General features: G+C 39.4%; 2 non-coding genes across 2 annotated transcripts; one reads left to right on the top strand and one right to left on the bottom strand.

Moving 5' to 3' along the window:
* Positions 1-11,756: 11,756 nt before the first annotated feature.
* On the bottom strand, positions 11,757-11,860 carry LOC148554000 (small nucleolar RNA R71). The gene has a single exon (XR_015892942.1). It is a non-coding gene; the product is annotated as a small nucleolar RNA R71 (small nucleolar RNA).
* A 14,016-nt stretch (positions 11,861-25,876) lies between these two features.
* Positions 25,877-25,984, top strand: LOC148553999 (small nucleolar RNA R71). Its single transcript, XR_015893397.1, has one exon. It is a non-coding gene; the product is annotated as a small nucleolar RNA R71 (small nucleolar RNA).
* Positions 25,985-26,244: the final 260 nt, after the last annotated feature.

The following is a 26,244-nucleotide window of genomic DNA, read 5'->3' as shown; positions in this document are numbered from 1 at the left end:
AAAATGCTCGAGCACGACTTCCTCAAAGGGGTCGAAGTCTAAAGACACGACCTCAAGGGAAAGATCGAACTCGAGCAGGGGCACTGTTCATACCCTGGGTCAAGCTATGCGACCCGGGCTGATTGAAGACAAGAGCGACCGACCTCTTCAGGTTGGGTCGCCCCCGAACTCTCCTTAAAGAGTTCGGCCAAATCGCCATAGAGGCCCAAGCAGACCCAAATGAAGGAACGCAGCCCATTCTAAAGGCGGCAAAGCCTAGAAAGATAAGGCAGTTCCCCTAAAAGATAAGATAAGATAACTAACTTATCTTAAAGGACACCCCACACTACTATAAATACACTGGAGCACCCAGGTATAACTCATACTCTGATTCTACACAAAAGTACATGCTCAAAGCCCATGCTAACTTAAGCATCGGAGTCTCTTGCAGGTACTACCACCCTCCGGTGATCAAAGATCAGCGGCACCAGCTCCAACAAGTCGGACACGGCAGCTCCGACCACAACAACAGATCTCATCTGAGATCGACCTACACTTTCAGGTAACCCTCGGAACAACTAGCTTCATCCCGATGTAGATGGCCCAAATTTTTGCAGATGTTATGGTGACTTTTCCAATCCTCATATCATGAAACCCGCCATGAGGTTTCCATCTCCGTTACAAAGGAGGCCGTCGCAGGTTCCAAAACTAGCGGGTTGGATGACTAATCCATCAACATTTAGCTTTATACACCCATATACTGGAGGTTCCCAACCGACTAGGTAAGCTTTAGTGGGGTTGAGAATTTTTTTGTTGAGAATTTTTTTACTGCTTTCTATGAGGTTCATCAAATTGTTCTACTACTCTGCCAAATAACTAGATAGATTATGCAGATGAAAGCGGTAGAATTTTTCGAATTGAAGATTAATTCATTCCGGGCTTTCCAAATATTGTTGTAGACAGTAATAAAGAAGGTGGGCCAAGGGGTCCCACTAATTTTTTGAGTGATCCTGAAGAGATTTATCCTTAACAAATCTTGCAAAGGTTGATTAAAGAAACCTCGGAGAAGAACACTGGGTGACCTGCTAGTACAGACACTGCATAAGGACAGTCGCGCAGCACATGAAGTAGAGTCTCTTCTTGATCCGGACATCTGGGGCAACTTTCAACCATAGTAAGACCTCTTGTCCTTCTCTTAGCATTTGTAAGAAGTGCATTATGGTAGATTATCTAAGTGAAAGCTCTTAATCTTTGAGGAACTTTGATTTTCCAACACAATTTGAAATTAGTGTCGGATTCTCCATCTTCACTGTAATAAGTAGAATATGCTGATTTAATAGAAAATTCTCCATTAGTAGAGGGTAGCCAGCTAATACAGTCCACACGAAGCGAGTTGTGAGCAGCTTTTAGAGTGTGAATTATATTAGTAATATCTTCAGGGAAATAGCTGTTTATCATCTCCCAATTCCATTCCCCATCCCCATTAGTAAAACTTGAGAGCTTCTCAACAAGTCTATCTGCAGCGACAGGACATAAAGATACATCTTTTAGGCTGGTAATTCCAAGAATCCAATAATCAGTTCAAACTGCAATAGATTGTCCATCACCAATTCTCCAGATTAAATTCCTTTGAAAATGGTTCCAGACTTTCATGATTCCTTTCCAAGCGTTTGAGCAGTTAGCTTTTTGATGGACTTTAGGAATCAAGTACTCACCACATCTGTACTTGGCTTTGAAAACTTTAACCCACAAACTATCAGATTTCGTCATAAGCCCCCAAGCAACTTTCATGAGAAAAATGTTATTTGTTTCTTGAGCTTTGCAAATGCCTAACCCGCCTTGATCTTTCGGTTTACACACGGTGTCCCAGTTAAGAGGGTGAATTTTCCTATCTTGATCACTCAAACCCAAAAAAAAAAAAATCCTGACAAAAATCTTATTAATCTTGTTGCAGATTTTGTTTGGAACTTTCATAGTTTGCATAACATAGCTTGGAATAGAAGACAAAATAGACTGAGCAAGCATTGCTCTTTCTGCTATGGATAAGGTCTTCATATTGCAACTAGAGAGATTGGCTTGCATCTTGTCAATGATATGTTGAAAATGTTGTTTACCGCACTTCTCGTGGATCAGCGGAACACCTAAGTATTTTCCCAGATTTCTAGTGAGGGGTATCCCTAGTTCCCGGCTAAGCTCTTCTCTGATATTGTGGTTCACATTTTTGGAAAAGCAAATGCACGTTGAGGCTGACTTTTTGTCTTGAAGATTTGTAGAAGATTTTTAGTGCCTCTTTGACAACACCAACTTGGTCCCAGTTAACTTGCGGAAAAAAGACTATGTCATCTGCAAACAAAGATGAGAAAGATTAGGACTATTCCCAGACAACTTTATAGGTTTCCGCTTTTTATTTTCAATAAAAGAAAGGATAAGATGTGATAGTATTTCAACACAAAGTACAAAAATATAGGGTGAGAGGAGATCTCCCTGTCTTATTCCTTTGGATGGTGTGAAAGCCTCAGAAGAAGATCCATTCCAAAAAAAGCTCATGCTAGGAGACGAAATACAAAGATTAATGAACGTATCAATTTCCTCCGGTATTCCAATATCCCTAAGCATGTCAATAATAAATAGCTAGTTTAATTTGTCATACGCCTTCTCCAAATCTATCTTTATGGCCATAAGTCCCATGCCTTTATTCCTGGTCCTTATAGTATGAACATCTTCCTGCGGAACTAAAATGTTATCTACACTAACTCTGCCTGGGACAAAGCTAGCTTGGGTATTAGCAATCAGACTGTCCAAGTAAGGTTTCAATATGTCAGCAATAATTTTAGTAACAATTTTATAACACACATTACAGAGACTAATAGGCCTAAAATGAGTAAAATTTTCAAGGAAATGGATCTTAGGTATAATAGAGATAAGAGTCCGGTTGACGTGAGCTATATTCTCAGGCTCTCTAAAATCAACTTTATCCACTTGGTAAGGGACTCAACCATAATGCTCCAAGAATGTTGGAAAAACTTGGCAGGTAGCCTATCGCTTCCTGGAGCTTTCCAACTTCCCATACTAAAGACTGTCAGCTTTATTTCCTCCATTGTGACTTCTCTTACAAGTTGTTGCTTTCCTTCCTCTGAGATAATAGGAAACCGACCTACAATAGAAAATATAGGCAAATCAGGATTGTATTGATCAGGTGAATATCAATATTTGAAAAAAGAGGCTCCCATAGCCTTAAGAATATCCACATCTTCAATCCAACTTCCCTCATCATTCTTTAAGGTAAGGATTTTGTTTATCCGTCTTCTTCCATTAGCTTTCTGGTGGAAGTACTTAGAATTCTTATCGCCAAAATTTATCACATTATACCTAGACATCTGTTACCAATAGCTTTCCTCCTGAATAGTAATAATCTCATACTCCTTCCAAAGATCCTTCTATAGCTTTTTTAAGAAGGGATTCGTGCTGAAAGAGAGGTTGTGATTAATACCATCCAGCCTCATGAAGAGTCTACGCTTCTTTTGAAAAATATCGCCAAAAGTGTGGATATTCCAATATTTGGCATTACCCATAAAAACTGAAATATTATCCAAAAGGTTTCCTTGATTGTCCCAACTCTGCTCTACCAGATTGTAATCTTCATGAATTAACCAAGGTGCCAGCAAACAAAAAAGGTCTCTCCCCACCTTGTATAGTGGCAATGTTGAAATCTAGGAGAAGTGGAAAGTGGTCAAATTTGAGCTTCGGAAGGTGTTTAACCGTTGCTGTCGAAAACAAACTACAAAAATTAATGTTACAGATGAATCTGTCCAGTCTTCTCTTGACTTTTCCTCTCTGCCAAGTGTATGGTGGACCAGAGAAGTCTAAGGAATTTAAATTACAATTCCTCATGCAACTAATGAATTTGTTGGTATCTTGTGAAACATTAGAATTTTTCCCAATATTTTCCAAAGTGATGATCGAGTTAAAATCCCCTCCAAGACACCAAAGGCCATTAATTCCCATAGCTAAATATTTTAACTTATTCCAAAGGCCGCTTCTATTCCTTACATGAGGACTACCATAAATAGCAGTAAGCCACCATGGTTCTCCTTGTTCATATCTAACTTTCATGTGCACAAACTATTTCTCAATAAGCACAGGTTTGATATTTCAAAGAGACTTGTTCCAAAGGCATCAAATACCTCCCGCAAAACCACCAGCATCACTAATACACCAAGAATCGAACCCTAGCTTCTTGATAGTAGCTTCCACTTTGTGTCCTGAAATACGAGCTTCAAGTAGAAAAATTAAGTTAGCATGATATTTATAAACAAGGTCTTTAATGAAAAAAGGAACCCCTTAGAGGTAGTTCCTCTGCAATTTCAAAAAATAATATTTATGATAACAAAGAGATAAGGATAAGAGAAATCCTCCTGAAAAAAAAATCAGAAATTTAAGCCTCTATAGGCCTGTGGTTAGGGGATACAAGCTCCTTCTGTAAGAATCGAGATTAATTAATTATTCAATTAAATAATTAAATTGCCCAGATTGGGTTTCGAAAATTTAGAGTGAGAATTAGGGACATTAAATATGATTTTGGACTCAGTAGATTTATCTGAGTCAAAAAATTTAATTTTCTGCGAAAAACCGCATAAAAACTTGAACCGGCAGATGAACCGACCGAACCAGTTTAAGTCTGTTCGGTAGTGTGTGAGAATAATTAAAAACAGTAGAAAACCTTGGGAAAATATTTAAAGTCGAAAAACCGGGCATTAATTAAAAAGGTTTGGCCCGAAATTGAGCCAAACGGACCAAAAATGCTAACGAGTTAGACCGGGACCAAGTTGGGCCCAAGCCCAACATATATAACCCTCCATTAATGAACCCATCAGCCATAAACACAACACAACACAGCTAAGAACAGAAGAGAGAAGAGGGTTCCATTAACACTATTCATCTCAAACTTCCCAAGCTCATAACTTGAGCTACGAAGCTCCGATCACCGCATTGTTTGTGGCCACGCGATCACCACAAAGAGCTCTACAAAACTCATCCAAGAAACTGGTAAGGAAATTGCGAATCCCTTCTTAGAATTTCCTTCAAAAATCCAAAAATCTAGTGTTTGGGATTTTTGAGATTTTGGTGTTTTGATGTGTTTAGGATCAATCTAGCTTGAGGAATCTATTGGGTTTTGCTTCCAAAACTATTGGGTAAGGTGAGTTGTTCTTAACCCTTGTGAAATTATGATTATGATGATCCCTATGTTAATTAGCTATGAATTACGTGTATATATATCTTGAAGTTGTGATTATTGGCATTTACTTGGAGCTTTGGAGTTGAATTGGTGGCTTGGTTGTGTTTGGAAGCTTGATTGCACTCAAATTGGGTTTTAGTGCATATTGGGAATCAGCCAATGTATGGTTTCGGTTTTCTCTATGTAATATATAATATTTCTGGACATTTAGGCTAGAGACCCATAGGATAGTATTGAATTAAATTGGTTGTTGGAATTGTTGTATGATGATGTATGATGATTTGATGATTTGGGTTATTTTGATGAATTGTGATGTTGATATTGACAATATGGTGTTGAAGATTTAGATTGAGATTGATCATGATGATTGTGGTGATATAATGATGATGGGTGATTGTGTTGGGTGAAAAATATTTTAGTGTAAAATAATTGATAAATTGAGGTTGATGAATGTATAATGTGAATGGAAATTGGTGTAAATGGTGATTTATGGCACAAAAGGTAAGTTATGAGGTATATTGGAGTTTGGAGTGGTTTTGTTGGAAATGTTGGTAAGTTGAGAATTTAGGAAACTTTGGTAAAAATGGATTTTTAGTGAACTTTGACTGATCATTCTTGAGCTACAGTTCCTGAAATTGATTGCATTTTATATAAAATGAAAGATAATTTAAAAAGCTTTAAAATGGTATATATTTTGTGGAAATCTGAATTTTGTAGAGAAAGATATGATCGTTAAAAGTTGGTGTCTGAAATCTAAATTCTGTGAATGTTGCAGAATTTGTGATTTCTGGTTTGTGTGTGCACGCACAGCCCTGTGCGCACGCACACCCCGTGTATTTTTGAAAATGTGCGCACGCATACACGGGGATATGGCTACTGTTGGGAGCGCTAGCACGCTCTGTGCGCACACACAACCAATGAAGTTTTGCAAGCTGCACGCACGAACAGCCTTGTGCGTATGCACACGTTGGAAGGTGCACTCTGTTGAGGGCATTTGCACGCATTGTGCGAATGAGCATAATTGGAAATTTTTACTCCTGTACGTACGCACACCTCTATGCGTACGCACACTTCTTGAAAATCCTCCTGGGCGTGCGTACGTACACCCTTATGCGTACGCACACTGTCCTATTTTTCAATAAAAACCTTGTTTTTAACTGTTTCACCTTCCCGGCAAGCTTATAAACTTTTGTGACGCTTATCTAAGACTCTTTGGCTTATTTTTGGATGTCAAAACATAGAGAAAGTCCTAGGTGAATCTAATTAGGTATTTCTGGTAAAAAGTTAGAGGACCGAGGCTTAGGTTTCTGGAGTACTGAGGACGGTTTTGGTTGAGTGAGAAGGCGGCGTATGGTATTGGTGATTGTTGACAATGAAATGTGAAAGTGGTGAACTAATGAGTTCTGAATGAATTGTGAAAGTGGTGAATTATTGAGTACTAAATAGAAATGATTTTCTGAAAACCACTGAATCATTGTTTTATACTGAGAATTATGAGACGCTATGCACCTGGCAGGGACGGCAGTTAATCCCGCCTGTCGAGGTCGCAGCGGCGGTGTAAGGATGGTAGTTAATCCCGCTTACGTTGAGATGTGAGGTCCGTGGCAAGAGTATCCCGCTCGTATCCCTTTGGATCACTAGAGTGTGCAGGCACTATATCCTGGACCGTGTTCTGGGCACGATATCTCAGGGGTTGCCAGTATGATACCGAAGGGCGACATCTCCATGGAGGTGTGTTGGGTTAGCAGTTGAACCGACAATGTGATATCACAGTTTATAGGACAGGCATTCATCATGTATATATTCTATTTGTTTGTTTGCTTTGCCGACTTGTATTGTTTACCTAATTGTATAACATGCCTAAGTGCCTATTTGAATTACTTGACATATATGCTTATACTTGTGTTTTGCTTGCATTGTATTAATTGTGTATTCTACTGGGATTGAGGAGGTTCGGAAGGCGGTGGCGATGGGATTGCATGGAGGATAGGCTGGTGAAGGCTGTGGGTTAGCGGAGAGTTGTTAGATTAGAAATCCACTAAGTTAGAATACCTCTTTAATTTTATGGTTTCATGTTATGTTTTAATGTTTTAGTTTTGCTTTAAGATGAATCTTGTGATGGATATGAAGTTCTAGGATTGCCTCTGGCATCCCGGAGTCTTATATCTTACATCACTGGACACTGTTACCATACTGAGAACCTTCGGTTCTCATACTATATTCTGTTGTTATTTTTCAGATGCAGGTTGCAACCCACCTCGGTGAGTTGCTTTGGTGGTGACAGAGCGGAGGATCTCTATCTTGTTTTGAAGTCTTTTGAGTATTTTGTTTAAGATATCTCACTTTTGTATTTATCTTTGGTCTAGAGGCTTACTTTGAGAGGAAGTTTGTATAAGCTATTTTATCTGTCTAAACTCTGTATGTTTGTATGTAACTAGCTGGCTTAAACTCTATATTATTATCTTTTGATATATCTATATACATATACCTAGATATCTGTACGTATATCTTGTGCCTCGTTTGGTGTAGCTTCGTGAGTACATTTTGCACTTTTCGAATTCTGTTTTTGGGCTTAAATCCTTCATCGGGCTTTTAGAATATATTATTTCTTTCTATATAAATATGTACAAGCTTTAGAATTGTCGTAACCTTTGATTAACATTTGCTTTACTACGTGAGGTAAGGCTTAGGGTAATTAGGGTATTTGATGAGCGGATAATTTATACGCTTTTTGGCATTGTTTTTAGTATGTTTTTAGTAGGATCTAGTTACTTTTAGGGATATTTTCATTAGTTTTTATGTTAAATTCACATGCCTAGACTTTACTATGAGTTTGTGTGTTTTTCTGTGATTTCAGGTATTTTCTGGCTGAAATTGAGGGACTTGAGCAAAAATCAGATTTAGAGGTTGAAGAAGGACTGCTGATGCTGTTAGATTCTGACCTCCCTGCACTCAAAGTGGATTTTTTGGAGCTACAGAACTCAAAATGGCGCGCTTCTAATTGAGTTGGAAAGTAGACATCCAGGGCTTTCCAGCAATATATAATAGTTCATACTTTGGCCGAGTTTAGATGATGTAAAAGGGCGTTGAATGCCAGTTCTACGCTGCTGTCTGGAGTTAAACGCCAGAAACACGTCACAAACCAGAGTTGAACGCCAGAAACACGTTACAACCTGGCGTTCAACTCCAGAAAGAGCCCCTGCACGTGTAACATTCAAGCTCAGCCCAAGCACACACCAAGTGGGCCCCGAAAGTGGATTTATGCATCAATTACTTACTTCTGTAAACCCTAGTAACTAGTTTAGTATAAATAGGACTTTTTACTATTATCTTTAAACATCTTGGGACGTCTGGTTCTTAGATCATGGGGGCTGGCCATTCGGCCATGCCTGAACCTTTCACTTATGTATTTTCAAACGGTAGAGTTTCTACACTCCATAGATTAAGGTGTGGAGCTCTGCTGTTCCTCAGGAATTAATGAAAAGTACTATTATTTTTCTATTCAACTCAACTTATTCCGCTTCTAAGATATTCATTCGCACTTCAACATGAATGTGATGAACGTGACAATCATCATCATTCCCCCACGAACGCGTGCCTGACAACCACTTCCGTTCCACCTTAGATTGAATGATTATCTCTTGGATCTCTTAATCAGAATCTTCGTGGTATAAACTAGATTGATGGCGGCATTCATGAGAATTCGGAAAGTCTAAACCTTGTCTGTGGTATTCCGAGTAGGATTCTGGGATTGAATGGCTGTGACAAACTTCAAACTCGCGAGTGCTGGGCGTAGTGACAGACGCAAAAGGAGGGTGAATCCTATTCCAGTATGATCGAGAACCTCAGATGATTAGCCGTGCTGTGACAGAGCATTTGGACCATTTTCACAAGAGGATAGGATGCAGCCATTGACCACGGTGATGCCTCCAGATGATTAGCCATGCAGTGACAGCGCATCGGACCATTTTCCAGAGAGGATGAAAAGTAGCCATTGACAATGGTGATGTCCTTACATAAAGCCAGCCATAGAAAGGAGTAAGACTGATTGGATGAAGACAGCAGGAAAGCAGAAGTTCAGAGGGACGAAAGCATCTCTATACCTTTATCTGAAATTCTCACCAATGATATACATAAGTATTTCTATCTTTATTTTCTGTCTATTTATTATTTATTTTCGAAAACTCCATAATCAATTATTATCCGCCTGACTGAGATTTACAAGATGACCATAGCTTGCTTCATACCAACAATCTCCGTGGGATCGACCCTTACTCACGTAAGGTTTTATTACTTGGACGACCCAGTGCACTTGCTGGTTAGTTGTATCGAAGTTGTGAATGAAAAACGATTTTACTAAGACGTGCGTACAGAGTTTTTGGCGCCGTTGCCTGAGATCACAATTTCGTGCACCAAGTTTTTGGCGCCGTTGCCGGGGATTGTTCGAGTTTGGACAACTGACGGTTCATCCTGTTGCTCAGATTAGGTAATTTTCCTCTTATTTTATTTTCAAAAAGTTTTCAAAAACTTTTTTTTTCAAAAATCTTTCAAAAATTCCTCATCTGTTTTCGAAAATTATTCTAAATTTTTAAGAATGAATTCTAGAGTTTCATGAAAAATGTTGGAGCCTGGCTGGCTGTAAAGCCATGTCTAATTCTTTTGGATAGGGGCTTCCAACCATCAACATAGAGGCAAGTTAATTTGATAAGTAATGAGCAGTATGTCCTGATGTTACATGCTAAAGCTTGGCTGGCTATTAAGCCATGCCTAACCCTCAGATTGGAGCTTTAGACTAAGAGTACAAAGATTCTTGGAATTCATATTAAAAATTTTGGAATCCTTATTTTTCTTTCACAAATTAATTTTCGAAAAATACCAAAAAAAATTAGAAAATAAAAAAAAATAAAAAATATTTTGTGTTTCTTGTTTGAGTCTTGAGTCAATTTCAAGTTTGGTGTCAATTGCATGTTTTAAAGTTTGCATAAAATTTTCGAAAAATTCATGCATTCATAGTGTTCTTCATGATCTTCAAGTTGTTCTTGGTAAGTTTTCTTGTTTGATCTTGATGTTTTCTTGTTTTGTGTTGTATGGTGTTTTTCATATGCATTATTGAATTCTTAGTGCCTAAGCATTAAAGATTTCTAAGTTTGGTGTCATGCATGTTTCCTTTGCATATAAAAATTTTCAAAAATATGTTCTTGGTGTTCATCTTGACATTCAAAGTGTTCTTGGTATTCATCTTGACATTCATAGCATTCTTGCATGCATTCATTGTTTTGATCTAAAAATTTTCATGCATTGCATCATTTTTATGTTTTTCTCTCTCATCATAAAAATTCAAAAATAAAAAAAATATCTTTCCCTCTTTTCTCTCATAAATTCAAAAATTTGAGTTGACTTTTTCAAAACTTTTTAAAATTTAGTTGTTTCTTATGAGTCAAATCAAATTTTCAATTTAAAAATCTTATCTTTTTCAAAATCATATCTTTTTTTTTTTCAAAAATTTGATTTTAAAATATCTTTTCTAACTTCTTATCTTCTTATCTTTTCAAAATTGATTTTCAAATTTGTTTCAACTAACTAACTAACTTTTTGTTTATTTCTTATCTTTTTCAAAACTACCTAACTAACTCTCTCTCTCAATTTTCGAAAATATCTCCCTCTTTTTCAAAAAATTCTTTTTAATTAACTAATTATTTTAATTGTTGATTTTAATTTTTGAAAATTACTAACCTTTTTCAAAAACTATTTTCGAAAATCACTAACTCTTTTTCAAAAATAATTTTCGAAAATCCTTCTCTCTCATCTCCTTCTGTTTATTTATTTATCTACTAACATCTCTTCCTCACTCACCAAAAATCCGAACCCCCTCTCTTTCTCTGAGTTCAGATTTTCTCTTCTTCTTTTCTTCTACTCTTCTTTTCTTCCACTCACCTAAGGGAACCTCTATACCTGGGCAAAAAGGATCCCTATTATTATTATTATTTTTCTGTTCCCTCTTTTTCATATGAGCAGGAGCAAGGACAAGAATATTCTTGTTGAAGCAGATCCAGAACCTGAAAGGACTCTGAAGAGGAAACTAAGAGAAGCTAAATTACAACAACCCAGCAAGCACCTTTCAGAAATTTTCGAACAGGAAGAGGAGATGGCAGCCGAAAATAATAATAATGCAAGGAGGATGCTTGGTGACTTTACTGCACCTAATTCTAATTTAAATGGAAGAAGCATCTCCATCCCCACCATTGGAGCAAACAATTTTGAGCTGAAACCTCAATTAGTTTCTCTGATACAACAAAACTACAAGTTTCATGGACTTTCATATGAAGATCCTTTTCAGTTCTTAACTGAATTCTTGCAGATCTGTGATACTGTTAAGACTAATGGAGTAGATCCTGAAGTCTACAGGCTCATGCTTTTCCCTTTTGCTGTAAGAGACAGAGCTAGAATATGGTTGGACTCTCAACCTAAGGATAGCCTGAACTCTTGGGATAAGCCGGTCAAGGCTTTCTTAGCCAAGTTCTTTCCTCCTCAAAAGCTTAGTAAGCTTAGAGTGGATGTTCAAACCTTCTGACAGAAAGAAGGTAAATCCCTCTATGAAGCTTGGGAGAGATACAAGGAACTGACCAAAAAGTGTCCTTCTGACATGCGTTCAGAATGGACCATCCTGGATATATTCTATGATGGTCTGTCTGAATTAGCTAAGATGTCATTGGATACTTCTGCAGGTGGATCCATTCACCTAAAAAAAATGCCTGCAGAAGCTTAAGAACTCATTGACATGGTTGCTAATAACCAGTTCATGTACACTTCTGAGAGGAATCCTGTGAGTAATGGGACGCCTCAGAAGAAGGGAGTTCTTGAAATTGATACTCTGAATGCCATATTGGCTCAGAATAAAATATTGACTCAGCAAGTCAATATGATTTCTCAGATTCTGAATGGAATGCAAGCTGCATCCAATAGTACTCAAGAGGCAGCTTCTGAAGAAGAAGCTTATGATCCTGAGAACCTTGCAATAGCAGAGGTGAATTACATGGGTGAATCATATGGAAACACCTATAATCCCTCATGGAGAAATCACCCAAATCTCTCATGGAAGGATCAACAAAGGCCTCAACAAGGCTTTAATAATGGTGGAAGAAACAGGTTTAGCAATAGCAAGCCTTTTCCATCATCCACTCAGCAACAGACAGAGAACTCTGAACAAAATACTTCTAATTTAGCAAACTTAGTCTCTGATCTATCTAAGACCACTGTGAGTTTCATGAATGAAACAAGGTCCTCCATTAGAAATTTGAAAGCACAAGTGGGCCAGCTGAGTAAAAGAGTCACTGAAATCCCTCCTAGTACTCTCCTAAGCAATACAGAAGAAAATCCAAAAGGAGAGTGCAAGGCCATTGAAATGACCATCATGGCCGAAACCACAAAAGAGGAGGAGGACGTGAATCCCAAGGAGGAAGACCTCCTGGGACGTCCAGTGATCAATAAGGAGTTCCCCTCTGAGGAACCAAAGGAATCTGAAGCTCAACTAGAGACCATAGAGATTCCATTAAACCTCCTTATGCCATTCGTAAGCTCTGATGAGTATTCCTCTTCTGAAGAGAATGAGGATGTTACTGAGGAGCAAGTTACCAAGTACCTTGGTGCAATCATGAAGCTGAATGCTAAATTATTTGGTATTGAGACTTGGGAAGATGAACCTCTCTTGTTCACCAATGAACTAAGTGATCTGGATCAACTGACATTGCCTCAGAAGAAACAGGATCCTGAAAAGTTCCTAATACCTTGTACCATAGGCACCATGATCTTTGGAAAGGCTCTGTGTGACCTTGGTTCAGGGATAAACATCATGTCCCTCTCTGTAATAGAGAAACTGGGAATCTTTGGGGTGCAAGCTGCTAAAATCTCATTAGAGATGGCAGACAATTCAAGAAAACAGGCTTATGGACAAGTAGAGGATGTGTTAGTAAAGGTTGAAGGTCTTTACATCCCTGCTGATTTCATAGTCCTAGATACTGGGAAGGATGAGGATGAATCCATCATCCTTGGAAGACCCTTCCTAGCCACAGCAAGAGCTGTGATTGATGTTGACAGAAGCGAACTAGTCCTTCAATTGAATGAGGACTCCCTTGTGTTTAAAACTCAAGGTCATCCTTCTGTAAACATGGAAAAGAGGCACAGTAAGCTTCTCTCAAAACAGAGTCAACCAGAGCCCCCACAGTCAAACTCTAAGTTTGGTGTTGGGAGGCCACAACCAAACTCTAAGTTTGGTGTTGAACTCCCATATCCAAACTCTAAGTTTGGTGTTGGGGAGTCTCAACAATGCTCTGAACATCTGTGAGGCTCCATGAGAGCCCACTGTCAAGCTATTGACATTAAAGAAGCGCTTGTTGGGAGGCAACCCAATTTTTATTAATCTAATTATATTTTTTATTAGTTATATGTCTTCATAGGTTTATGATCATGTGGAGTCACAAAAACAACTGAAAAAATTGAAGAAAAATCAAAAACAACATAAAAAAATAGCACACCCTGGAGGAGGAGTTCACTGGCGTTCAAACGCCAGTAAGGAGCATCTGTCTGGCGTTCAACGCCAGAACAGAGCATGTTTCTGGCGTTGAACGCCAGAAACAAGCAGCATCCTGGCGTTCAGACGCCAGAAATGCACACTGAGGAAGAGCTAGCGCTGAACGCCAGAAACAACATCTGGCTGGCGTTCAACGCCAGAAATATGCTGCATCTGGGCGTTGAACGCCTAGAACAAGCATCAGTTCGGCGTTTAAATGCCAGAATTGCATGCAAAGGCATTTTACATGCCTAATTGGTGTAGAGATGTAAATCCTTGACACCTCAAGATTTGTGGACCCCACAGGATCCCCACCTTCCCTCCTAATAATCCTAGTTTTTTTCCACATCTTCTTCTTCATCTATTCTTTCTTCTTTTGCTCGAGGGCGAGCAACATTCTAAGTTTGGTGTGGTAAAAGCATTGCTTATTTTGCTTTTCCATAACCATTGATGTCACCTAAGGCCAGAGAAACCTCAAAAAAAAAAAAAAAAAAAGAGAGAAGAGAAAAGGGAAGACAAAAGCTTCCACCTCCAAGTCATGGGAAATGGAGAAATTAATGTAAAGGATCTATAGCTCAGTGGTAGAACATTTGACTGCAAATCAAGAGATCCCTGAGATACCTCAGGGGATACATTTTCCCCACATAATTATTGGGAGCAACTGAGGATAGAAATACCAAAAATCACTAAGGAGGAGCAACAAAGACAAGGAAGAGACATAGAGGAGCTCAAAAGCACCATTGGTTCTTCAAGAAGAGAAAGATGTCATCCTCACTAAGGTAGACTCATTCCTTAATCTCCTTGTCTATTTATTCCTGTTTTTCGATTTTTGAGCTTTATGTTTATTTATATTTGTGTCTTACTACATGATCATTAGTGTCTAAGTGTCTATGCCTTAAAGTAAGTGAATATGAATCCATCACCTCTCTTAAATGAAAAATGTTTTAATTCAAAAGAACAAGAAGTACATGAGTTTCGAATTTATCCTTGAACTTAGTTTAATTATATTGATGTGGTGACAATACTTTTTGTTTTCTGAATGAATGCTTGAACAGTGCATATGTCTTTTGAAGTTGTTGTTTAAGAATGTTAAATATGTTGGCTCTTGAAAGAATGATGACAAAGAGACATGTTATTTATAATCTAAAAAATCATAAAAATGATTCTTGAAGCAAGAAAAAGCAGCAAAGAATAAAGCTTGCAGAAAAAAAAAATAGAAAAAAAAAAATAGAGAGAAAAAGCAAGCAGAAAAAGCCAAAGCTCTTAAAACCAAGAGGTAAGAGCAAAAAGCCAATAACCCTTAAAACCAAAAGGCAAGGGTAAATAAAAAGGATCCCAAGGCTTTGAGCATCAGTGGATACGAGGGCCTAAAGGAATAAAATCCTGGTCTAAGCGGCTAAACCAAGCTGTCCCTAACCATGTGCTTGTGGTGTGAAGGTGTCAAGTGAAAACTTGAGACTGAGCGGTTAAAGTCAAGGTCCAAAGCAAAAAAAAAAAAGAGTGTGCTTAAGAACCCTGGACACCTCTAATTGGGGACTTTAGCAAAGCTGAGTCACAATCTGAAAAGGTTTACCCAATTATGTGTCTGTGGCATTTATGTATCCGGTGGTAATACTGGAAAACAAAATGCTTAGGGCCACGGCCAAGACTAATAAAGTAGCTGTGTTCAAGAATCAACATACTGAACTAGGAGAATCAATAACACTATCTAAACTCTGAGTTCCTATAGATGCCAATCATTCTGAACCTCAACGGATAAAGTGAGATGCCAAAACTATTCAAGAGGCAAAAAGCTACAAGTCCCGCTCATCTGATTAGAGCTATGTTTCATTGATAGTTTGGAATTTATAGTATATTCTCTTCTTTTTATCCTATTTGATTTTCAGTTGCTTGGGGACAAGCAACAATTTAAGTTTGGTGTTGTGATGAGCGGATAATTTATACGCTTTTTGGCATTGTTTTTAGTATGTTTTTAGTAGGATATAGTTACTTTTAGGGATGTTTTCATTAGTTTTTATATTAAATTCACATGCCTGGACTTTACTATGAGTTTGTGTGTTTTTCTGTGATTTCAGGTATTTTCTGGCTGAAATTGAGGGACTTGAGCAAAAATCAGATTCAGAGGTTGAAGAAGGACTGCTGATGCTGTTGGATTCTGACCTCCCTGTACTCAAAGTGGATTTTCTGGAGCTACAGAACTCAAAATGGCGCGCTTCTAATTGCGTTGGAAAGTAGACATCCAGGGCTTTCCAGCAATATATAATAGTCTATACTTTGGCCGAGTTTAGATGATGTAAAAGGGCGTTGAACGCCAGTTCTACGCTGGTGTCTGGAGTTAAACGCCAGAAACACGTCACAAACCAGAGTTGAATGCCAGAAACACGTTACAACCTGGCGTTCAACTCCAGAAAGAGCCCCTGCACGTATAACATTCAAGCTCATAATTGGAAATTTTTACTCCTGTGCGTACGCACACCTCTATGCGTACGCACACTTCTTGAAAATCCTCTTGGGCGTGCGTACATACACCCCTATGCGTATGCACACTGTCCTATTTTTCAATAAAAACCTTGTTCTTAACTGTTTCACCTTCCCGGCAAGCTTATAAACTTTTGTGACACTTATCTAAGACTCTTTGGCTTATTTTTGGATGTCAAAACATAGAGAAAGTCCTAGGTGAATCTAATTAGGTATTTCTGGTAAAAAGTTAGAGGACCGAGGCTTAGGTTTCTGGAGTACTGAGGACGGTTTTGGTTGAGTGAGAAGGCAGCGTATGGTATTGGTGATTGTTGACAATGAAATGTGAAAGTGGTGAACTAATGAGTTTTGAATGAATTATGAAAGTGGTGAATTATTGAGTACTAAATAGAAATGATTTTCTGAAAACCACTGAATCATTGTTTTATACTGAGAATTATGAGACGCTATGCACCTGGCAGGGACGGCAGTTAATCCCGCCTGTCGAGGTCGCAGCGGCGGTGTAAGGACGGTAGTTAATCCCGCTTACGTTGAGCTGTGAGGTCTGTGGCAAGAGTATCCCGCTCGTATCCCTTCGGATCACTAGAGTGTGCAGGCACTATATCCTGGACCGTGTTCTGGGCACGATATCTCAGGGGTTGCCAGTATGATACCGAAGGGCGACATCTCCATGGAGGTGTGTTGGGTTAGCAGTTGAACCGACAATGTGATATCACAGTTTATAGGACAGGCATTCATATCATGTACATATGCTATCTGTTTGTTTGCTTTGCCGACTTGTATTGTTTACCTAATTGTATAACATGCCTAAGTGCCTATTTGAATTACTTGACATATATGCTTATACTTGTGTTTTGCTTGCGTTGTATTAATTGTGTATTCTACTGGGATTGAGGAGGTTCGGAAGGCGGTGGCGATGGGATTGCATGGAGGATAGGCTGGTGAAGGCTGTGGGTCAGCGGAGAGTTGTTAGATTAGAAATCCACTAAGTTAGAATACCTCTTTAATTTTATGGTTTCATGTTATGTTTTAATGTTTTAGTTTTGCTTTAAGATGAATCTTGTGATGGATATGAAGTTCTAGGATTGCCTCTGGCATCTCGGAGTCTTATATCTTACATCACTGGACATTATTACCATACTGAGAACCTCCGGTTCTCATACTATATTCTGTTGTTATTTTTCAGATGCAGGTCGCAACCCACCTCGGTGAGTTGCTTTGGTGGTGACAGAGCGGAGGATCTCTATCTTGTTTTGAAGTCTTTTGAGTATTTTGTTTAAGATATCTCACTTTTGTATTTATCTTTGGCCTAGAGGCTTACTTTGAGAGGAAGTTTGTATAAGCTATTTTATCTGTCTAAACTCTGTATGTTTGTATGTAACTAGCTGGCTTAAACTCTATATTATTATCTTTTGATATATCTATATACATATACCTAGATATCTGTACGTATATCTTGTGCCTCGTTTGGTGTAGCTTCGTGAGTACATTTTGCGCTTTTCGAATTCTGTTTTTGGGCTTAAATCCTTCATCGGGCTTTTAGAATATATTATTTCTTTCTATATAAATATGTACAAGCTTTAGAATTGTCGTAACCTTTGATTCATTTGCTTTACTACGCGAGGTAAGGCTTAGGGTAATTAGGGTATTTGATGAGCGGATAATTTATACGCTTTTTGGCATTGTTTTTAGTATGTTTTTAGTAGGATCTAGTTACTTTTAGGGATATTTTCATTAGTTTTTATGTTAAATTTACATGCCTGGACTTTACTATGAGTTTGTGTGTTTTTCAATGATTTCAGGTATTTTCTGGCTGAAATTGAGGGACTTGAGCAAAAATCAGATTCAGAGGTTGAAGAAGGACTGCTGATGCTGTTAGATTCTGACCTCCCAGCACTCAAAGTGGATTTTTTGGAGCTACAGAACTCAAAATGGCGCGCTTCTAATTGAGTTGGAAAGTAGACATCCAGGGCTTTCCAGCAATATATAATAGTCCATACTTTGGCCGAGTTTAGACGACGTAAAAGGGCGTTGAACGCCAGTTCTACGCTGCTGTCTGGAGTTAAACGCCAGAAACACGTCACAAACCAGAGTTGAACGCCAGAAACACGTTACAACCTGCGTTCAGCTCCAGAAAGAGCCCCTGCACGTGTAACATTCAAGCTCAGCCCAAGCACACACCAAGTGAGCCCCGGAAGTGGATTTATGCATCAATTACTTACTTCTGTAAACCCTAGTAACTAGTTTAGTATAAATAGGACTTTTTACTATTATTTTTAAACATCTTGGGACTTCTGGTTCTTAGATCATGAGGGCTGGCCATTCGGCCATGCCTGAACCTTTCACTTATGTATTTTCAAACGGTAGAGTTTCTACACTCCATAGATTAAGGTGTGGAGCTCTGCTGTTCCTCATGAATTAATGCAAAGTACTATTATTTTTCTATTCAACTCAACTTATTCCGCTTCTAAGATATTCATTCGCACTTCAACATGAATGTGATGAACGTGACAATCATCATCATTCCCCCACGAACGCGTGCCTGACAACCACTTCTGTTCCACCTTAGATTGAATGATTATCTCTTGGATCTCTTAATCAGAATCTTCGTGGTATAAGCTAGATTGATGGCGGCATTCATGAGAATTCGGAAAGTCTAAACCTTGTCTGTGGTATTTCGAGTAGGATTCTGGGATTGAATGGCTGTGACGAACTTCAAACTCGCGAGTGCTGGGCGTAGTGACAGGCGCAAAAGGAGGGTGAATCCTATTCCAGTATGATTGAGAACCTCAGATGATTAGCCGTGCTGTGACAGAGCATTTGGACCATTTTCACAAGAGGATAGGATGCAGCCATTGACCATGGTGATACCTCCAGATGATTAGCCATGCAGTGACAGCGTATCGGACCATTTTCCAGAGAGGATGAAAAGTAGCCATTGACAATGGTGATGTCCTTACATAAAGCCAGCCATAGAAAGGAGTAAGACTGATTGGATGAAGACAGCAGGAAAGCAGAAGTTCAGAGGGACGAAAGCATCTCTATACCTTTATCTGAAATTCTCACCAATGATATACATAAGTATTTCTATCTTTATTTTCTGTCTATTTATTATTTATTTTCGAAAACTCCATAATCAATTATTATCCGCCTGACTGAGATTTACAAGATGACCATAGCTTGCTTCATACCAATAATCTCCGTGGGATCGACCCTTACTCACGTAAGGTTTTATTACTTGGACGACCCAGTGCACTTACTGGTTAGTTGTATCGAAGTTGTGAATGAAAAACGATTTTATTAAGACGTGCATACAGAGTTTTTGGCGCCGTTGCCTGAGATCACAATTTCGTGCACCAGTATTACATTTAGTGGTATCAGAGCGGTTCGTCCTCGTGAGCCTGAGGGTTGGACCGATTGGGCTTCAATGCATACTCTGTGTCTTTTTTTATGCTATTTTGGTTATCTCATTGATATTGCATAGCATACTTGTTTGTGAGTGCCTTTTTGGCATAATTGAAGCACTAGGCTTTTGATATTGAGACTGATCACCTTGATATCGATTGTTTGGTGTAGACAGGAACCCTAATGGCTACTCTTAGATGGGGTCGTACGCGTTCACGAGGAGAGACTGGAAATAGGGCTGGCAATGGGTAGGTGTTCATACCCCGGGTCGCGCTACCCGACCTGGGATGATTGGCGACAAAGCGACCGACCTCTTCAGGTCAGGCTATCCGACCTCTTCTCAAAGAGGTCGGCCAAATCGACAAGAAAGCCCAACAAAGGGCCCAAATAGAGGAACACGACCCACATCCAAAGGCAATCCAAGCCTATAAAGATAAAGGCGGTTCCCTTGAAGATAAAGCTGACTTCACCCAAAATAAGATAAGATAAGATAAGATAACTAACTTATCTTATCAGAAAGGTCAGCCCACACTACTATAAATACACTGGAGCACTGGTGCGCAGAAATTGTGATTACACTTTAATTATGTAAAATTCATCGCTCTTTCTTTCCCTGGTAATGGCGCCAAAAACATGATGCCAATACCATGGTTCACAACTTCGCACAACTAACCAGCAAGTGAACTGGGTCGTCCAAGTAATACCTTACGTGAGTAAGGGTCGAATCCCACGGAGATTGTTGGTATGAAGCAAGCTATGGTCACCTTGTAAATCTCAGTCAGGCGGATATAAAATAGTAATGGGGTTTTCAAAAATAATTAATAAAATAGGGATAGAAATACTTATGTAAATCATTGGTGAGAATTTCAGATAAGCGAATAGAGATGCTTTCATTCCTCTGAACCTCTGCTTTCCTGCTGTCTTCATCCAATCAGTCTTACTCCTTTCCATGGCTGGCTTTATGTGATACATCACCATTGTCAATGGCTACTTTCGGTCTTTTCTCGGGAAAATGATCCAAATGCCCTGTCACGGCACGACTAATCGTCTGGAGGCATCACCCTTGTCAATGGTTTCATCTTATCCTCTCAGTGAAAATGGTCAACGCACCCTGTCACGGCACGGCTATTCATCTGTCGGTTCTCGATCATGCTGGAATAGGATTTACTATCCTTTTGCGTCTGTCACTACGCCCAGTAATCGCGAGTTTGAAGCTCGTCACAGTCATTCAATCATTGAATCCTACTCGTAATACCACAGACAAGGTTTAGACCTTCCGGATTCTCTTGAATGCCGCCATCATTCTAGCTTACACCACGAAGATTCCGATTAAGAGATCTAAGAGATACTCATTCAATCTAATGTAGAACGGAAGTGGTTGTCAGGCACGCGTTCATAGGGAATGATGATGATTGTCACGTTCATCACATTCAGGTTGAAGTGCGAATGAATATCTTAGAAGCGAAATAAGATGAATTGAATAGAAAACAGTAGTACTTTGCATTACTCTTTGAGGAACAGCAGAGCTCCACACCTTAATCTATGGAGTGTAGAAACTCTACCGTAGAAAATACATAAGTGAAAGGTCCAGGCATGGCCGAGATGGCCAGCCCCCAAAACGAGATCACAGGATCAAAATACAATCCAGGATGTCTAATACAATAGTAAAAGGTCCTATTTATAATAAACTAGCTACTAGGGTTTACAGAAGTAAGTAATTGATGCATAAATCCACTTCCGGGGCCCACTTGGTGTGTGCTTGGGCTGAGCTTGAAGTCTACACGTGGAGAGGTCATTCTTGGAGTTGAACGCCAGCTTTTGTGCCATTTTGGGCGTTGAACTCCACTTTGCAACTTGTTTCTGGCGCTGGACGCCAGAATTGGGCAGAGAACTGGCGTTGAACGCCAGTTTACATCATCTAAACTTGGGCAAAGTATGGACTATTATAAATTTCTGGAAAGCCCTGGATGTCTAATTTCCAACGCAATTGGAAGCACGCCATTGCGAGTTCTGGAGCTCCAGAAAAGCCACTTTGAGTGCAGGGAGGTCAGAATCCAACAGCATCAGCAGTCCTTCTTCAACCTCTGAATCTGATTTTTGCTCAAGTCCCTCAATTTCAGCCAGAAAATACCTGAAATCATAGAAAAACACACAAACTCATAGTAAAGTCCAGAAATGTGAATTTAATATAAAAACTAATGAAAACATCCCTAAAAGTAACTAGATCCTACTAAAAACATACTAAAAATAATGTCAAAAAGTGTATAAATTATCCGCTCATCACAACACCAAACTTAAATTGTTGCTTGTCCCCAAGCAACTGAAAATCAAATAGGATAAAAAGAAGAGAATATACTATAAATTCCAAACTATCAATGAAACATAGCTTCAATCATATGAGCGGGACTTATAGCTTTTTGCCTCTTGAATAGTTTTGGCATCTCACTCTATCCATTGAGGTTCAGAATGATTGGCATCTATAGGAACTCAGAGTTCAGATAGTGTTATTGATTCTCCTAGTTCAGTATGATGATTCTTGAACACAGCTTCTTTATGAGTCTTGGCCGTGGCCCTAAGCACTTTGTTTTCCAGTATTACCACCGGATACATAAATGCACAAACACATAATTGGGTGAACCTTTTCAGATTGTGACTCAGCTTTGCTAAAGTCCCCAATTAGAGGTTTCCAGGGTTCTTAAGCACTCTCTTTTTTTTTTGCTTTGGACCTTGACTTTAACCGCTCAGTCTCAAGTTTTCACTTGACACCTACACGCCACAAGCACATGGTTAGGGACAGCTTGGTTTAGCCGCTTAGGCCAGGATTTTATTCCTTTAGGCCCTCCTATCCACTGATGCTCAAAGCCTTGGGATCCTTTTTATTTGCCCTTGCCTTTTGGTTTTAAGGGTTATTGGCTTTTTGCTCTTGCCTCTTGGTTTTAAGAGCTTTTGGCTTTTTCTGCTTGCTTTTTCTTTCTATTTTTTTTTCGCCTATTTTTTTTCTGCAAGCTTTGCTTTTTGCTGCTTTTTCTTGCTTCAAGAATCATTTTTATAATTTTTCAGATTATCAAATAACATGTCTCCTTGTCATCATTCTTTCAAGAGCCAACATATTTAACATTCATGAACAACAACTTCAAAAGACATATGCACTGTTCAAGCATTCATTCAGAAAACAAGAAGCATTGTCACCACATCAATATAATTAAACTAAGTTCAAGGATAAATTCAAAACTCATGTACTTCTTGTTCTTTTGAATTAAAACATTTTTCATTTAAGAGAGGTGATGGATTCATAGGACATTCATAACTTTAAGACAAAGTTACTAACTACTAATGATCATGTAATGAAGACACAAACATAGATAAGTACATAACATAGAAAACGAAAAACAGAAGAAATAAGAACAAGGAATGAATCCACCTTAGTGATGGTGGCGTTTCCTTCTTGAGGAACCAATGATGTCCTTGAGCTCTTCTATGTCTCTTCCTTGTCTTTATTGCTCCTCCTTCATTGCTTTTTGATCTTCTCTTATTTCATGAAGGATGATGGAGTGCTCTTGATGTTCCACCCTTAGTTGTCCCATGTTGGAACTTAATTCTCCTAGGGAGGTGTTGATTTGCTCCCAATAGTTTTGTGGAGGAAGATGTATCCCTTGAGGTATCTCAGGGGTTTCTTGATGATGAGCTTCTTCATGTGCCTGTTGAGATCCATGAATGTGCTCTCTTGTGTGCTCCATCCTTTTCTTAGTGATGGGCTTGTGAGATGAATCTTTCCATCTCTCATGGCTCAGAGGTGGAAGCAATCTGGCCTCAGGTGCCATTAATGGTTATGGAAAAACAAAAAGCTTATGCTTTTACCACACCAAACTTAGAACGTTGCTCGCCCTCGAGCAAAAGAAGAAAGAATAGAAGAAGAAGAAGAAGATATGGAGGAGATGGAGGGATGTGTGTATGGATGTGAGTGGTGAATGGAAACAGAAGGGATGACCATGAATGGAGAGAGAGAGGGTGAGGTGGGTGGGGATCCTGTGGGGTCCACAGATCTTGAGGTGTCAAGGCATTTACATCCCTGCACCAATTTAGGCATGCAAAATGCCCTTGCACGCAACTCTGGGCGTTCAGCACCAGGTTGGTGCCCATTTTGGGCGTTCAACGCCCATTTACTGGCCATTTCTGGCGTTGAACGCCAGAACCATGCTTGTTCTGGGCGTTCAGCGCCAGCTCCTCTCCAGGGTGCAATTCTGGCGTTCAGCGCCCAGATGATGCCCATTTTGGGCGTTCAGCGCCAGAACCATGCTCTGTTCTGGCGTTGAACGCCAGGCAGGTGCTTCCTCCAGGGTGTGATTTTTCTTCTGCTGTTTTTGATTCCGTTTTCAATTTTTATATTTATTTTGTGACTCCACATGATCATGAACCTATAAAGACATATAACTAAGAAAAATATAGTTAGATAAATAAAAATTGGGTTGCCTCCCAACAAGCGCTTCTTTAATGTCAATAGCTTGACAGTGGGCTCTCATGGAGCCTCACAGATGTGCAGAGCTTTGTTGAGACCTCCCAACACCAAACTTAGAGTTTGGATATGGGGGTTTGACACCAAACTTAGAGTTTGGTTGTGGCCTCCCAACACCAAACTTAGAGTTTGACTGTGGGGGCTTTGGTTGACTCTGCTTTGAGAGAAGCTTTTTCTGCTTCCTCTCCATGGATACAGAGAGAGATCCTTGAGTTGTAAACACAAGGTTGTCCTTATTTAATTGAAGGATCAATTCTCCTCTGTCCACATCAATCACAGCTCTTGCTATGGCTAGGAAAGGTCTTCCTAGGATGATGGATTCATCCTCTTCCTTTCCAGTATCCAGGACTATGAAATCAGCAGGGATGTAAAGGCCTTCAACCTTTACTAACACGTCCTCTACTTGTCCATAAGCCTGTTTTCTGGAATTATCTGCCATCTCTAATGAGATTTTAGCAGCTTGCACCCCATAGATTCCCAATTTCTCTATTACAGAGAGGGGCATGAGGTTTATCCCTGAAGCAAGGTCACACAGAGCCTTAAAGATCATGGTGCCTATAGTACAAGGTATTATAAACTTTCCAGGATCCTGTCTCTTCTGAGGCAATGTCAGTTGATCCAGATCACTTAGTTCATTGATGAACAAGGGAGGTTCATCTTCCCAAGTATCAATGCCAAATAATTTGGCATTTAGCTTCATGATTGCACCAAGGAACTTGGCAGCTTGCTCTTCAGTAACATCCTCATTCTCTTCAGAAGAGGAATACTCATCAGAGCTCATGAATGGCATAAGGAGGTTCAATGGAATCTCTATGGTCTCTAGATGATCCTCAGAGTCCTTTGGTTCCTCAGAGGGAAGCTTCTTATTGATCACTGGACGTCCCAGGGGGTCTTCCCCCTTGGGATTCACATCCTCTCCTTCCCTCACAGGTTCGGCCATGGTGCTTATGTCAATGGCCTTGCACTCTCCTTTTGGATTCTCTTCTGTATTGCTTGGGAGAGTACTAGGAGGGATTTCAGTGATCTTTTTACTCAGCTGGCCCACTTGTGCTTCCAAATTTCTAATGGAAGACCTTGTTTCATTCATGAAACTCACAGTGGCCTTAGATAGATCAGAGACTAGGTTTGCCAAATTAGAGGTATTTTGTTCAGAATTCTCTGTCTGTTGCTGAGTGGATGATGGAAAAGGCTTGCTATTGCTAAACCTGTTTCTTCCACCATTATTAAAGCCTTGTTGAGGCCTTTGATCCTTCCATGAGAGATTTGGATGATTTCTCCATGATGGGTTATAGGTGTTTCCATAAGGTTCACCTAAGTAATTCACCTCTGCTATTGCAGGGTTTTCAGGATCATAAGCTTCTTCTGCATAAGAAGCCTCTTGAGTACTGTTGGATGCAGCTTGCATTCCATTCAGACTCTGAGAAATCATATTGACTTGTTGAGTCAATATTTTATTCTGAGCCAATATGGCATTCAGAGTATCAATTCCAAGAACTCCCTTCTTCATAGACGTCCCATTACTCACAGGATTCCTCTCAGAAGTGTACATGAACTGGTTATTAGCAACCATGTTAATAAGTTCTTGAGCTTCTGCAGGCGTTTTCTTTAGGTGAATGGATCCACCTGCAGAAGTATCCAATGACATCTTTGATAACTCAGATAAACCATCATAGAATATATCCAGGATGGTCCATTCTGAAAGCATGTCAGAAGGACACTTTTTGGTCAGCTGCTTGTATCTTTCCCAAGCTTCATAGAGGGATTCACCTTCTTTCTGTCTGAAGGTTTGAACATCAGCTCTAAGCTTGCTCAGCTTTTGAGGAGTAAAGAACTTGGCTAAGAAAGCCGTGACCAGCTTATCCCAAGAGTTCAGGCTGTCTTTGGGTTGAGAGTCCAACCACACTCTAGCTCTGTCTCTTACAGCAAAAGGGAAAAGCATGAGCCTGTAGACTTCAAGATCTACTCCATTAGTCTTAACAGTATCACAGATCTGCAAGAATTCAGTTAAGAACTGAAAAGGATCTTCAGATGGAAGTCCATGAAACTTGCAGTTCTGCTGCATCAGAG

The sequence above is a fragment of the Arachis ipaensis genome, chromosome B7, assembly GCF_059453495.1.
Source record: "Arachis ipaensis isolate K30076 ecotype BB chromosome B7, ASM5945349v1, whole genome shotgun sequence".
In the NCBI taxonomy this organism is placed as follows: Eukaryota; Viridiplantae; Streptophyta; class Magnoliopsida; order Fabales; family Fabaceae; genus Arachis; species Arachis ipaensis.
This window is presented reverse-complemented; position numbering and strand designations above follow the sequence as displayed.